Here is a 16,799-nt window from a genome sequence, read left to right as displayed (position 1 = left end):
TTGACTAAAGCTAAAGGAAAGGTACGGTTTCTGTTAATTTTAACAGATTATTTTTCAAAATGGGTAGAGGCAAGAACATTCAAACAGATGCGAGAAAAAGAAGTTAGGGACTTTATTTGGCGAAACTTTATCTGTCGATTTGGAGTTCCAAAGAAAATCATGTGTGACAATGGCCCGCAGTTTATAGGCACTAAAATCACAGAATTTTTTCAAAGTTGGCAGATTAAATGGATTACAGCCTCACCTTACCACCCTGCAGCTAACGATCAAGCTGAATCAACAAACAAAGTTATCATTAATAAATTAAAGAAGAGATTAGAGGAATCAAAAGGCAAATGGCCGTAAGTGCTACCGGGGGTGTTATGGGCTTATCGAACGACATCCAAAACAAGTACGGGTGAGACTCCATTCTCACTTGTATATGGTGCAAAAGCTTTAATTTTGGTAGAGATGGGTGAACCAAGTATGAGATACACACATGCTACTGAGGAAGCAAATAAGGAGGAGATGCGAGTAAATTTGGATATATTAGAAGAAAGGAGAGAAGAAATATTAATTCGAATGGAGGTGATGTTTGGCATATTTCGATGTGTGTTGATGTTACTTTGCCCATGCTTTAACCACTTTTTGATGTTATTTAATCTTTAAAACACCCAACATGGTGTAATTATTGGTTTGATGACTAATTAAGTTATGTGTGACGATTTAAGGTGTTCGGAGTGCAAAATATGAAGAAAAGGTGGTTTAGCTAGAGGAAGAAGGGTTGGATGCGTCGCATCCAACCTAGGAAAACATCATCCTGCATGCAACCTTAGCAGTGAAGTTGGGCCATCGCGTCCGCCATCGCGTGCGAAACTGGGAAGTAGAAGTGAAGCTGGATGCGTCGCGTCCACCATCGCATGCAAGCTGAGAAATAGAGGACAAGGTGGATGCGTCGCATCCACCTTCGCAGGCAAAAATTGAAATGGAGGACAAGGTGGATGCGTCGCATCCACCTTAGCATCAATCCCTGAAGCCGAATTGGACTAGGAATAGGAGAGCTTTGGCCCACGACTTTTGTACGCAATATATAAGCTAAAAACGCCTCTTTTAGGTTATCTAACATATTGGGAAGGGGGAAAAAGCCACGACAAAGCTGTGGAGGCCGGAATTCATCAAGTTTCATCTTTCTCCTACCAAACTTAGTAATTTTTATGTTTCTTTGTATGATTTGTTGTTTGGCTACCATGTCTATATGGAGCTAAACTTCACGTTCTAGGGTTGTGGTTCTTTCATGACTATTGTTATTCGGATATTGATTTTGACTTCTTGATTTATCATATTAGTTTATTTATTCAATCTTGCACTTAATTATTTAATTGCTTGATCACCAATTGAATATTATCTACGAATCTAGAATTGAACTCGAAAGTGGGAATTCTATATTGCATATAGGATTGAGTAGGGCAAGTTCTTGAACTCGGGCATCGGGGAACGGATTCGTGGTTAGGATAGACATATACCTAATTGCCTTGCTTGGTTGATTTACAGGAATTATAAATGCGTTCTTGTTGATTCTAACTCCATAGACATATAGGCGTTAGGTTAGCTTGAATAGGCGAGTAAGAACTCGACAGATTCTTATGAGCAATATTAACCCTGTCAACCAATAAGCTAGATAAATTAGTCGGTCAATTCTATTGAAGAATACAATAGGATTGTTAGATAGCCCATAACCCTAGATCGTTTTTCTTACATTGATATCATAAAAATCTGCTCTTTCTCTGTTCAAAGTTCATTATTTATATTTTCTTATTTAATTAGTTTAGAATAAAATATTTTTAGATTTAATTCTTGTTTAGATAATTAAGATAGGCTAATTTAGTTAATAGCTAATCATAAGTCCTCGTGGGTTCGACATCCGACTTTTAGTCACTTTATTACTTGACGACCGCGTATACTTGCGTGAGTGTGTTTGGTCGCAACAAGTTTTTGGCGCCGTTGCCGGGGACTTAGAAATTTGCTATTTTTCTAGATTAGATATTTTTTTTATCTATTCATGTTTTTTTTATTATTTTATTTTAGTTAGTATTTTTTATTTATTTTAGCATGGCATCCTGGAATAAAAATTGTTCGAATGATGGTTATTCTTATTTTGATGATCCTTGTCCATATTGTGGAGGACCCCACTGGTGGAAAAATTGTCAGAATGTTCCCAGGAGCGAGTTGTGCGCACAATCTCAATCCTTTGAGTGGAATATTTGTAATATGTGTGGTGGTCAAGATGGCCATTGGGATGGTTGTCCTAATTTTGTTCATCCTTCTCTGAGCCCTTATTATGATCTTTCTAATGATATTTCTGAGTTTGATAGGGGCAATGAAGTGCAGGATATGGAGCCTGATGCATATATTAGGGATATTCTGAGGCAAGTAGCAGAGCAACAGGATGAACTCAAAAAAGATATGAAAAGAATGAGGGCAGCAATCACAAGAATGAAGGCCAATATGGAAGAATTGAATGAAGAGAGCGAGTACCAGCAAGAGAAAATTTTTGAAAAAGAGGAGATTTTGAGCCAAACTTGGCTGGTAGAACAGGCTGAAAAGTTAGAAATATATGAAACTCAACATGAGGAACTTACTGATGGGATGAGACACTTTATAGAGGGAAGATCTAAACTGGGACAAGGGATCTATAAATTTGTCACTACTATTCACGACTTGCAAGATAAATTAAATGCAAAGGTTGTTGCGTCTATCGCCCAACAAAATAGTAATGAGTTGTCAAAAGCTGAAAAGGAGCTTATACGCCAAATTGAGGAGCTAAAAGTGGAGAGCCAATCATTCGAGCATATTTCTGTTGATGATGCCCATGTTGAGAAAAGTACACTAGAGCCATGCGAGGTAGCAGATAATGTTATATTTGAAGACTCTAATGTGTGCACATATGAGGATATAAATAGTAATACAATTCTAAAGTTGGGGCGTGTTGGTCCTCATTCTAAACATTTTTCGACATTGTATTTGGATGATGACATGGAAATCGAGTCATCTAAGCCTTTGGAGGAGTCAATAGAAGAGGAACATGATGCCTATATTTTTGAATTTGTCATGCCAAAAAGCAAAAAATACATTCCTCATCTAAAGGCCGAGAAGTGTAGAGTGAAAAATTTATTACTTGGCCTGGTTATCTTTGTAGCCCCACCACTGGAGCATAGCCGCAAACTGGATGCCATGTTAGGGGCTCAATTCATAAGTTCGAGGTGGAGGCAAAAAGTGGTTCACGTCGTGCCGCTACGTTAAATCAGGCACTTGTTGGGAGGCAACCCAGCATTACTGCTTTCTTTTATTTTTGTTTACTTTTTATTTTATTTTATTTTTATTATTTTGTAGTATTTATTTTTGTTTTGTAGGATTATGAGCATAGGAAGCAAAGCCATTAGAAGAGTGCAAAAGTGAGCTAGATGGTGAGGACTAAGTGTGGGGTGCCCACACAAAGGACGATGTCTGGGGGAAGTCTGAGTACCTCGTGAGCCGCTATTGCTTCGGCCTTTGGCCTACCAGGGAGTCTCGTTTACCCTCTTATTATTTATAATGTGCATTGAGGACATTGCAAAATTTTAAGTGTGGGGTGAGAAGATCGTTTGGATGAGTTTCTATGCTATTTTAGCTTAGTTGTAGTACTCATTCTTAAGTGTAGTAGCTTTTGTGAAAAAAAAGAAAAAAAAAAAAGAAATTAAAAAAAAAAAACGAAAAAGTAGAAAAATTGGACTTTTCCCGACGATTGATCTCCTAGACAGTTTTCTTGAGGGATTAAAGTCTAAACAAAAATTCAAAATATATCTTTTAGCTTTCTTTAGGTAGTAATAATCCCCTGTGGTTTTTCTTTGTGCCTCGGTTCTTTTCCATGGGATGTAGTTTGAACCGAGTAATTTTTTTCTTTCCGAGTAGATTAGGAATTTAGGGAATAAAAGGAGCAAGAATGATGAACCTAGGCGCCCTTGACTTGTTTGATAGTAACATATTTATACTTTCGCATGTGTAGTATCTTCTGTATGATTTGAATTTATTGATGATGCCTTGTTAAATTGGATAACATGTTTTGTGGCGCCTATGTCTCGTTTACATGACTTATGTTCACCTTGTGTTTAATACTTAATATCTCGTGGCTCCGTGAATACTTGCATTGCTTGAGAGTCGGAATGTGATCGTCCTTAGTGAGTCATGTGCCATGTGTGGTGAGTTTTTTTTGTGTTGTCCATGTATTGTACTTGTGTCTAGAACTTGCCCTGTATGTGAGTTGAAGCGAAATTTTAGGTGATGCTCGGTTTGAAAAATAATTTTAGGCTTTCTTTGATCTTTTTGAGCTTATTTCTTATCACAAATAAAATCTATCCCTAGTTAACCCTTTTTGAGCCTGTAGACCTTTTATTTGGTACCCACATTACAAGCCTATACCCTTTTTATTCTTAATTGACATTGTTTTGATCCTTTTACCTCTTAAAGCACTTTAATTGTTAGATGAGCGCTAAAAGAAGTAAGAAGGGACTAAGTGTGGGGTGACTTTTGAGTGGAACCAATGAAAGAAAGAAGGGTGCACTTATTTTGTAAAATAATACGCCACTAGCGGAAAAAAAAAAAAGAAAGAAAAATATAAATGAATAAATTATTGTCTTGTTCTTGCTAGTGGGTATGAATTAAAGTAGTGCTTAAAGAAAGAGGAAAGATTGTTGGGGTGATATTATTTGTGAAATTGAAGTGGTGTTGAAGAATTTGCGCTTAAGTTATTTGATGATGTGTTAAAGTGCTTAGGAGGGTGAATCACTATTCCTTAAATATATCCTACCCGTCCCTTAGCCCACATTACAACCATGAAAAAGTCCTAATTGATTTTAGATCGAGCGAGCTTACATTAGTAGAGATTTACATTAAGGGCAAGCCTATGGTACCAACTGCATGCATGCGACTTCTTTTGTGAGAGTGAGCGATTTTCTTTGTGAGCATGAGATTCGAATGTGTGGATTGATTTTACTCTCTCTGCTTTTGTTGTGAGGGCACATGGTTTCACGAGGGATAGGTAACGTTATTAGACTTCTCTATGATGTTGGTTGTTCAAGCCATGAGTGTATTGTGACATTGAGTCGGTTTTTGAGGTTAGGATTGTTATGAGCATGTTGTCTTTGTTCGAATATGTTTAAAGAAGGGCCTAAGAAAAGGGAAGTGTGTTGAAGCATAGTCTAGAGCCTAATTGTAGCAAATAACCATGGTCATAGATGTAGTGTGCTTTGAATGATCAGAGCTTAATTTTGTTTCGTCTACTATAGGATAGTTTGTTCGAGGACGAACAAAGGTTTAAGTGTGGGGTAGTGATGTTTGGCATATTTCGATGTGTGTTGATGTTACTTTGCCCATGCTTTAACCACTTTTTGATGTTATTTAATCTTTAAAACACCCAACATGGTGTAATTATTGGTTTGATGACTAATTAAGTTATGTGTGACGATTTAAGGTGTTCGGAGTGCAAAATATGAAGAAAAGGTGGTTTAGCTAGAGGAAGAAGGGTTGGATGCGTCGCATCCAACCTAGGAAAACATCATCCTGCATGCAACCTTAGCAGTGAAGTTGGGCCATCGCGTCCACCATCGCGTGCGAAACTGGGAAATAGAGGACAAGGTGGATGCGTCGCATCCACCTTCGCAGGCAAAAATTGAAATGGAGGACAAGGTGGATGCGTCGCATCCACCTTAGCATCAATCCCTGAAGCCGAATTGGACTAGGAATAGGAGAGCTTTGGCCCACGACTTTTGTACGCAATATATAAGCTAAAAACGCCTCTTTTAGGTTATCTAACATATTGGGAAGGGGGAAAAAGCCACGACAAAGCTGTGGAGGCCGGAATTCATCAAGTTTCATCTTTCTCCTACCAAACTTAGTAATTTTTATGTTTCTTTGTATGATTTGTTGTTTGGCTACCATGTCTATATGGAGCTAAACTTCACGTTCTAGGGTTGTGGTTCTTTCATGACTATTGTTATTCGGATATTGATTTTGACTTCTTGATTTATCATATTAGTTTATTTATTCAATCTTGCACTTAATTATTTAATTGCTTGATCACCAATTGAATATTATCTACGAATCTAGAATTGAACTCGAAAGTGGGAATTCTATATTGCATATAGGATTGAGTAGGGCAAGTTCTTGAACTCGGGCATCGGGGAACGGATTCGTGGTTAGGATAGACATATACCTAATTGCCTTGCTTGGTTGATTTACAGGAATTATAAATGCGTTCTTGTTGATTCTAACTCCATAGACATATAGGCATTAGGTTAGCTTGAATAGGCGAGTAAGAACTCGACAGATTCTTATGAGCAATATTAACCCTGTCAACCAATAAGCTAGATAAATTAGTCGGTCAATTCTATTGAAGAATACAATAGGATTGTTAGATAGCCCATAACCCTATATCGTTTTTCTTACATTGATATCATAAAAATCTGCTCTTTCTCTGTTCAAAGTTCATTATTTATATTTTCTTATTTAATTAGTTTAGAATAAAATATTTTTAGATTTAATTCTTGTTTAGATAATTAAGATAGGCTAATTTAGTTAATAGCTAATCATAAGTCCTCGTGGGTTCGACATCCGACTTTTAGTCACTTTATTACTTGACGACCGCGTATACTTGCGTGAGTGTGTTTGGTCGCAACAGGAGGCTCAAAAATAGATGATTGAGCGATATTACAACATGAAAGCTAATTTGAGATACTTCAAGATTGGGGATTTCGTCCTCAAAAAGGTGTTCCGATCGACAAAAAGCGGCCAACACGGGAAAGTTGAGTCCAAATTGGGAAGTCCCTTATAGGGTTTGAGGCATCGCTGGAAAGGAAGCATATGAGTTGGAAACCATGGATGGCAAGGTACTACCATAAAACTGGAATGCAGTTCATTTGAAGAAGTATTACTTCTAAACAAGGAAAGTACCCATCGTCAGGTATCACACAGGTTCAATTTTGTTTTGTTCTTTTGAATTTTACTAACCATTTTAGATGATAGGAAAAAAGCTAGCCCGTACCAAATGATGATATTAAACCCGAAAGACACACGGAATACTGAATTATTCCCGGTCTAGGTTGCGACCTTTCTGATGGAAAAGGGGTTATGCAGTTATATTCTAAATAAATATCTCCGAGTCCCGGTCGTATTTTCCTTTTCAGGAATGGACCAAAAGGAAGGAGTAATATAGTGTTCGAGATTTCATGCTTCAAAGCTCTAATACTGGGGGAGACTATGCATATAGAAGAAAGCAAAAGAACCAAAAAGGCATACGTCAGTTCAGCCTGAATCAAAAACCTTGAAGAAACCTACCTCTTGAAATTTTCAAAGGAGTATGAACTCGCGAAAAGGATGCAAGATATTACATATTCCTACGAGTAGTTTCAGGTTAAGGCCAAAATTTAGACACGGGATAATACACCCGATTTTGTATTTTAAAATCTGCTACAAGAAAAGCAGTTATGAAAGTGTTGTACGAGAAATCATGAAAATGATGTACGAAATTTATTTGAAAGTTCAAAACATGAAACTTCCTCAAATTATTTCTTTTCATGTCTACTTCATGTTTCATATATTTGCACCAATATGAAGATGAGACGTCATCTTCATCAGTGTCGTTAACATAAAAGGGCCCTCTTTTATAAAATCCCATGTTAATCAAAGTCACGGATTGTAAAGGCATTTTTAAATGCAAGGAAAAAGATCAAATGTCAGAAAGAGCAGAAAGCATAATATATGGCAAAAGCAGTCGAAATATTTATATATATATATATATATTAAACCTTGAAAAAACAAGGGTGCTAATTTGTCATTAAATTCCAAAAAGGAGACCGGGGTAACAAAAAACAAACCTTTCAAAAAAGTTGTTAAGCTAAGGGAAAAACAACATAAGGAAGTTCTAAATAAAAACTAACAAAAAAAGGGGAAAGGAGAAAACTAAGGAGTATCATCAACGGGAGAAGAAGGGTTAACTTGAGAAAAAGAGGCTTGAGCATCAGCCCTTCCAGGAACAAGTCCATCTCCGTCACCCTTAGAACCATCATCTTCAGGTGAGGAAAAGCTTTGACATTGCTGAGTTTTATCAATTTCTTCTTTAGCCCTATCAATCTCAGCATTAAGGTCAAAACCCTCCTGGTTGGCTTCAATTAGAGTCTCGAGGCGAGTGTTCAAGAAGGCCCAGCTCACATCCAACGATAAATTATCCTCGAGAGCCTCATAATCCTTCTCCCACTGGTCAATCTCAGCTCTCAACCCTTCTTTCTCTGCTTCCAAGGCATCAAAAGCTGACTTCAAAGGAGTGAAAGAACTTTTCAAGAACTGCATTTTATCTGTAGAGGTGCGGAGATCTCCTGAGCTTGGGTAAGTGTATGAACCAACTCTCCTGCATAAACCTCTTTTTGATTGAGGAGTTCTTTTAAACTCCTTATCTCTTCAGTTGCCTTGGAAAGTTGTTCAGCAAAAGTGGATTCCAGTATATCCTTGTCCTTTCCAACCTGACTAGAAAAGGCTTTTTCAACAGCTAACTTGGCAAAAACCATCCTTATTTGATGCTCCAAAGCATTATTCTCTTCTGCAAGAACTTCCTTTTCCAGTTGAAGACCTTCGAATTGTTCCTTCCAGTTGTCAGTCTCGGTGCGCAATTCTATAACTTGCTGGTCCACCTGAGAAACTCTTTTCATAAGCTCTGTACCAATCAAATTAATCTGCAAAAAGGGTAAAGGAGGAAGAGTTATGAATGAGGAAGAAAGAAGAAAAGAAATATAATTAAGCCCGTACCTTCAAAGAAGAATGAACAATGTCATTCATTAAAGTCAGTGAGTTATGACTTTCTAACTTCTTCTTCTCCACGGGGCCTATCAGTGGATTCAGCCACACGTCGGCTTGATCAGATTTTCTCACTAAGTTCCCATCTTCAGGGACCTCAATTACAACTCTTTTTTCATCTCCCTCCTGCTGCTGAAAGGTTCGACCTCTGCGTGAGAAGCAGCCACGGGAGAAACAACCGTAGTAACGTCAGGTAAAGGAACTGGGGGTAGATGGTAGATGAAACTGGAAGGGAAGGAAGAGGTAATTCTTTAGAAATATGCCCGAAAGCTTCTTCACCCTCGAATACCTGAGCGAACAATCTATCAACGGAACTTGGTGGAGGATCAACAACATCTTCATCAAAAATCACTAAAGGAACATTCTCTTGCTCATCTACGAGTCTGAAAGGAATTGCACTTGAGGTAAGGTCATGAGAGGGAGGAGTTTCATCATCAAAAACCACACGTCTCCTAATGCGTGGCTTTCTCACCAAAGATCCTTCCTCTATTTCTTCTTCATCATTAGAGCCACAGGCTTCGTCAGTTTTCCTTTTGGAGTAAGAAACACTCAAAATCCGTTCCTAAGCCAGACTCACGGAAAGTCTGGTTGATGGAACAGATGCGGGACTAATTCCACGAATGGCAAATCCTAATAAAAAGAAAAGGGAAGGATGAGAAATTCTTGTATAAACAAGTAAGAGGAAAAGAAGAACTATGTAGGTAAAAAGTACCGTGGGTCTTCACTTTCCAACCAAATTTTTGAGAAAGGAATTTCCAAGATCTTTTGTCCATAGGGGCAGCAGTTAGCATCTTTTCTATCCAAGCACGGAAGTCGAGAATCTCATCAAAGACTTCCATGGTTGCTGAAAAACGGGTATGTGATTACATGAAATTATTCAAGATATATAAAAAATAAATAAGAAAAATCACGTGCAAAGTTCCACTTTTCTGGGAAAGGCATGTTGTTTTCACCCACTAATCCACTAGTGGGGCAGCAACAAAATGGGCATACCAGCCACGGTCTCGATCATCTTCAGGGCTAACCAACACTCTCTTACTTCTAGCCACGAGAGAAAAAACTCCTTCACGAAACAACTTGGGGGAGTAAAGATGAAGTAAGTGCCGAAAGGTAAAAGGGACAGAAACCAAATTCGACAAATAATGAATGCATGCAACAGTCCTCCACATAATAGGGCCAATCTGGCCAAGACACACGTTGAAGTAACGATAAAACTCAATAATTACTGGATCAATAGGAGGCTTGAACCCCAAAGTAAAAAGGTAAGTATAAACAAAAGAGTAACCGGCATGATAAGAGGTGATTCTCTAGTTGGCACCAGGGACTAAAACTGGGAAATCCGATTTCCAATGACACTCTCGTCGAACCAAGAAAAGAAGACCGGTAGTGATTAAACTCGGGTAAAGTTCAGAAGGATTGAGGGAAGCTATAGAAGAAACTTGATTTCTCATGGTTTCACGATCAGTTACAAAAGAAAATTCTTGAGGAACAATTTCTGCAACTGTAGGTTCATGCACAAGTTCATTTAAATCTTTATTCCTAGAACAAGATCTGGAGTTAAAGGAGCCCTAGGTTTAGAAGAAGATGGACTAGTAGAACGACTTTGAGAAGAGGAACCACGGTTAGATAATGAACCAAGGCTACGAAGTCTACCACCTCTCCTACTTCTAGTAGGGGCAGTAGAAGAAGCAAGTTCATCAACAATCACAACTTTGCGAGGATCTTGCATTGTCGAAGACATGATTATCCAAGGAAATACAGAAGAAAGGATGCAGAAATATGAAGAAAGAGTAATGTAATAGATGTTGAAGAAGGAAGAATCCAAGAAATCAAAAAGAATAAAGTATTCATAAGAAGATACAACCGTCGTTAAAATTGGTCATTATGAAGCATCTTAATGGAACCGTCACTTCGTGGCTGGCATAACCACAGGAAAAGAACCCTAAAAGGCGCTGAGAAATTACATAGCCAATCGTAAGATGCCACGTGGAGTAGGCATTAAATAGATGTGACAAATGACACTTCGATTCTGAAAAAGACATGATGGTACTCGAGAAACGGCGGCAAGGAATTCCCGCCATAAAAACATACCACTTTCCGAATATTCAGTTGAGAGTATTCAAAAAGTGGGGGGACTATTTGTATTGGTGGAAAAAAGACATGACACGTGGAACATCAGTAAGTTGACGAGGCATGACGCGTGGAGTGTCAATATAGTGACAAATGGCATTCTCAATTAACTGAATTAAGAATGCATGAAAGGTATGGGAGAAACACCCATGAGGTAGATAAGAGAAAAGAACTAAGCCTGGCAGTTGTCAAAGGAGAAATGGGAACGAAATGAATGAAGACTACAAAGAAGGGAAGATACACGAACCAGGAGTAAATAAAGAAGGGGAATCAGGAGCAGTGATAAGGAATCTTTAGTCATAAATATTTATAGTAATGGGCAATCAATACAATTAATGCCCTTAATTAGTCCAAATTAAGTATGAGAACCGTTATGATTGCATGCTCTTATATAAGGATAAGAATTTTATTTGTAAGGACAGGTTACGATTATTACTGAAATACATACTATAATTCTTTGCCTTATTTTTCTTCGCTAATCATCTCAATCACTTTTTTCTATTTTTCCTAAGATTATTGGGAAAGTGAAGTAAATTTTAGTTATTAGTAACCCGTTTTATTCTAAATATTGACTTTGACCAAGAATTCTATTTTTGGTTAAACAAGCGGCTTCAAACAAAGTTTAGGGTTAGGATGCGGCTAACCATCATTAATTTTTGGGGGGTAAAAGGTCTGCTGAAGCTCTTGATTTAGGTGGGTAAAGGGTCGGCTAAGAGCTTGTTAAAAAATTTCTTCAAAGGCGAGTATTTATAGGCTGATTTCTAGGGTTCTTGGTGTAACGACCCAACCGGTCATTTTGAGAATTAGCATCTCGTTCAGTGGCTTAAGGTCTCAAGCAGCTTTGTATTATATGTTATGACTTACGTGTGTGGTCGAGTTCGAATTTCGGATGATTTGGGATCAATTTGGAAGAAGGATTCTTGTTTTAGAAGCTTAAGCGGTAAGAGTTGATCGGAGTTTGACTTTTGGGTAGACGACTCCAAAATAGTATTTTGATGATTTCAATAGCTTTGTATGATGACTTTTGACTTAGGCATGCATCCGAATTTGAATTTGGAGGTCCGTAGGATAATTTGAAGTACTTTGGCAAAAATTAAAAAGTTGAAGTTTTGGAAGGTTGAGAGGTTTGATCGGGAGTTGACGTCATTGATATTGACCTCGGATTCTGATTCTGAGAGTTGGATTAGCTCAGTTATGTCATTTGGGACTTGCATGCAAAATTTGACGTCATTCCGGGTTGATTTGAAATGTTTTGGCACGAGTTTTGGAAGTTGAAAGATTTGGAAATTCAAAAGTTCTATTCGTGGTGCGATTCATAGTTTCGACGTTGTTTGATGTGATTCCAGGCCTCGAGTAGGTCTGCGGTATGTTATGGAACATGTTGGTATGCTTGGACGGGGTCCCGAGGGCCCTGGGTGTGTTTCGGACGAGCTTTAGATCATTTTCATGCTTTGGGGAGGTCTGGTTCTGGTGCTTCGCACCTGCGGCATTTGGGAGCGCAGGTGTGGCTCCGCTTCTGTGTTATTCTGGTCGCTTCTGCAATGATTGAGGCCTGGGAGGAAGCTTGCTTCTGCGGAGTTTTGCACGCAGGTGTGATGGCCGCATTTGGCGCTTCTACGTTGTCACTGGTGCGACTGTGTTTTCCGCAGATGCAGATCTTGGCCTGGTAAGTTGTGTTCGCAGATGCGAACTTTTTCTCGCAAATGCGAGGCCACAGATGCAGCATTTCTGTTTGCAAATGCGAAAGTGCTGGGTAGAAAGGTTATATTCGAGGGTTTGCCATTTTTACCAGATTTTGAGTTGTAGACCTCGACTTTGGGAGATGTTTCGTCGGTTTTTCAAGCAATTCATTAGGGTAAGTATTCTTTACCCGAATCTTATTATATTTTCCATTGTTATTTTCATCATTTAATTAGTGAATTAAGTTGGAAATTTGGGAAAAACTTGTAAAAATCTTTTAAAATGTTAAATGAGGATTTGACGGGCGATTCAGTATCGGAATTTGATAATTTTGGTATGGTTGGACTCGTATCGGAATGGGTATTCGGGTTTTATGAATTTTATCGGGTTCCGAAGTGCGGGCTCAAGGTTGACTTTTTAGTTTTAATTAAAGATCGAAGCTTTATTATCCGAAATTGTCTCCTATGAGTTTTATTTATGATTTAAAGTTATTTTAGCTAGATTTGAGTCGTCCGGAGATTGTTTCACTTGAGAGGTCATTTTAGAATATCGGTCTAGCTTCTTTGAGGTAAGTATCTTGCCTAACTTTGTATGAGGAAACTACCTCTTAGTATTTGAGTCATTTGTGCTAATTGTGTCATGTGAAGGTCGTGTGCGCATGGTCACGAGTACGTACTCTGGCTTAATTGTGAAAAACTTGACCGTTTAGGGCTCTTAGGTTCTTATGTTCATTAGATATGAAGTTATTTTGTCATGTTAAATCCTCCTTTTACTACATTCACCCTTACGTGTCTTATTTAAAATTTATTGATTCATGTTTTACCCTTATTGCCAATTAAACTCGTATGTGCTTTAACTGAAGTTTTTGCCTCTTTTATTGCCATGTTATCTCTTCCGTAATTGCTCAATTTTAATTGAAGTTATTATTATCTCTTCCGTAATTGCTCAACTTTAATTGAAGTTATTATTATCTCTTCCGTAATTGCTTAACCTTAATTGAAGTTATTATTAACTCTTCCATAATTACTTAGCCTTAATTGAAGTGTTGTTATCCCTTTCATTGTTGATGTATTCTTATTTGGGGTCATTGATTCATGCTCTCTCTCTTATCGTCAAATTGTACTTTTATGGAATCGTTGTTACACATTATCTTTCCCTTGTTGAGCTATTCTTGTTGGGACCATTATTCCCTATTGTGTCTTTCGTTGTATGCCCGTTCTTCCGTTTCTTTGTGTTTTGAAGTTCCTGTATTGATTTACTTGTCGTATTCTCATGTTATTATTGTTGTTGTTGTTGTACTCAGTGTTGTTGAGCCGAGGACTATGCGTGATTGTGGTATTGAAACTGTTTTGAGAAAATATTGTGACATAGGGGCACATGTTGTGAAAGTCATTTTATTGTGTTGTTATGTTTTGGCACACGTGGTGGTTTTGAGAGGATTGTTGGGGTATTCGCACGTGAGTTGTCCGTACTGTTATTACTATTGATATTTGCACATGCCACGTGAAGAGGCAGGCTATATATGTGGGTTTGCGCATATGGCGAGACAAGGTGGGAACATTATTATGCGCGTGCGGTGATTCAAGACGGGCATTTACTTTATTATTGCGCACGTGGCGAGACAAGGTGGGATATATCGGGGAATGATTTGTGATGATCACTGATAGTCTGGGGGCATTGTTATTGTTTATATTTATGTAGTGGTGTGCCTACTTTGTGTGAGTTATACCGTGTACATTTTGTGGTGATCGTTTATTATGTGCCATTCATTGCCTCTACACTTACCTGTTGACTTGAATTGTGGTAGGACACTTGCACAAGCATACACGTAATGTAATCGCCCATATCGGTTTAAGCTGGTGTTATTGACCATTTACATGTACTCTCGTATACTTACCTTTGGTGTGAGAGTTGTTTTATTAGCACATGAGTTGTCCGTGCGATCATGAGTTATTGTTATTGTTGGCACGTGAGTGGTCCATGCAGATATTAGATATTGTCACTCTCTTGGCATGTAAGTCATCCGTACGGTTATGGATTGTAATGTGGGCACAAGATGCCAAGTGATTAGGGTTCATGAATCGGGACCCGTGATTTGAGATTTTGAGGTTTGGTGCCTCGTGAAAATTCTTGAATAAATCTGGCGTGAAAGCGGTTATTCTTATTGAGTTGTTACTTGCTTTTCCTTTATTTGTTTTCACCGGGCTTAAACTGTGTTCAGCTTACTTTATAGTGTTATTACTTATTTGTTCCCTGTTTCTAACTGTTGCTCTTAATTTCATATTACAAGCATTGCTTTGTTATTTTTATCATTCTTAGCTCTATATCAATATTCTCCCCTGCTAGTTCACATTTATACTCGTCCAGGTTATTTAGTCCAGGGTGTCTTGACTGTCCCTCGTCACTACTCCACCGAGGTTAGTCTTGATACTTACTGGGTACCGCTGTGGTGTACTCATGCTACGCTTTCTGCATATTTTTGTGCAGATCCAGGTATTTCAGAGTTGGTTGATCACTAGCTAGATGTTCGGGTGTTGCTGTGGAGACTCAAGGTAAACCTGTCGTCGCGTTCGCAGGCCTCGAAGTCACCTTCTGATTTAGTACTTGTACTGTTTATTTCTATTTCGAAACAGTGTACTTAGAAGACTTTCTAGTAAACTCAATAGAGCTTATGACTTGTACTACCGGTTTTGGGATTGTAAGTTTGTATAGAGATTTCTATTTCATATTTAACAGTTGTTGGTTGAATTTTTCAATTAATTCAGTAAGTTTTAGACATACTTAGTTTTAGAAACTAGGTGCCGTCACGACATCCTATGGAGTGAAATTGGGGTCGTGACACCTGGTTTGGGCAGGATTTCAAAATTGAGTGAAAGCTATTGAACGTTTGAAATTTGAACATTGATGTTGCAGAAAATTAAATAAGGTGCAGAGCTTCTTGTTCAAAAATGGTAATGGCAAGTCTGCCATGGCTGAGCAACTATGGAATTTTTGAAAAAAAAGAAAGGGAAGAGAAGAAGCGTCTGTTTAGGAGAGAGAATTAAAATGTTAATTGTGTTTAGGTTTTTAAGAATGAAATAATGAATTTCTATCGTTGGATTGAGAGCTTATACAGCTGAGATTAAGTCTGGAATATTTATCAAAACGACGTAGTTTCGATGGGGTTTTAGAATGTTCTATAGTTGGGCTAAAGTGGAGGATTTTGGGCTGCTGGTTGGGCGGATTTGGGCTGACTTTGGCTTGTTCTTGGGCTATTCGGAGTAGCTAAAATTTGGCCTTTCCATTCTTCCTATATTTCTTTGGGCTTCTAACTTTAATAAAATAATTTAATAACCATATTATATAATACTATTAATATTAGCATATAAAATATCCATTACACTAATTGATAAGTATAAAACTCCAATGTTCTTGGAACAAATATTTATAAATCATAGAATTAAAGAAATATTACTATTTAACTAAACAAAGGAAAATGATATGCTTTTTCACAAAAAGGCGATAAGAATGAATGAACGAATGAATAATAATAATAATAATAATAATAATAATAATAATAATAATAATAATAATAATATGTATATGTTATCGTTTTATTAATAATAATAATAATAATAATAATAATAATAATAATAATAATAATAATAACAAACAGGCATAGTTTGTATTAAAACAAATAGTAGAATAATTACCTTATATTATTAGTGATATTAGACGCTTAAAGAAATAATTTGGAAGAAAAGAGGGACAAAATTGGATGTCAACAGCTACCCCTCTTTGACCAGAGACGATGAAAGAGTTTTTGGGCAAAGAATATTGACTAAGTAGCCAATTTTGTCCCGACCAGCAAGGTTGAAATGGGACAAAGGGGACATAAAAAATGATCGCGGCCGAACTCCGGTTTCGAGTTGCCTACATATCTCGAGTTTCACGAGAATCGGGCCATATGTAGTTCAAGACTTATGGTACCTGGAGTAGGACTCAACTATTGATGCAGCTCTTAAAATGCTGCCCCAGTGTTGAATTATAGAGACAATGGATACCATGATTGAAAGAAAGATGTTTGAAATAAGGATTTGATTAGGAATTTTGAGAGTCAAGCCGAGCGGAGTCCGAAGTAGATCCTTGAC

This window comes from Nicotiana tabacum, chromosome 2 (genome assembly GCF_000715075.1).
Source record: "Nicotiana tabacum cultivar K326 chromosome 2, ASM71507v2, whole genome shotgun sequence".
Taxonomy (NCBI): Eukaryota; Viridiplantae; Streptophyta; class Magnoliopsida; order Solanales; family Solanaceae; genus Nicotiana; species Nicotiana tabacum.
Note: the sequence above shows the minus strand (reverse complement) of the source record.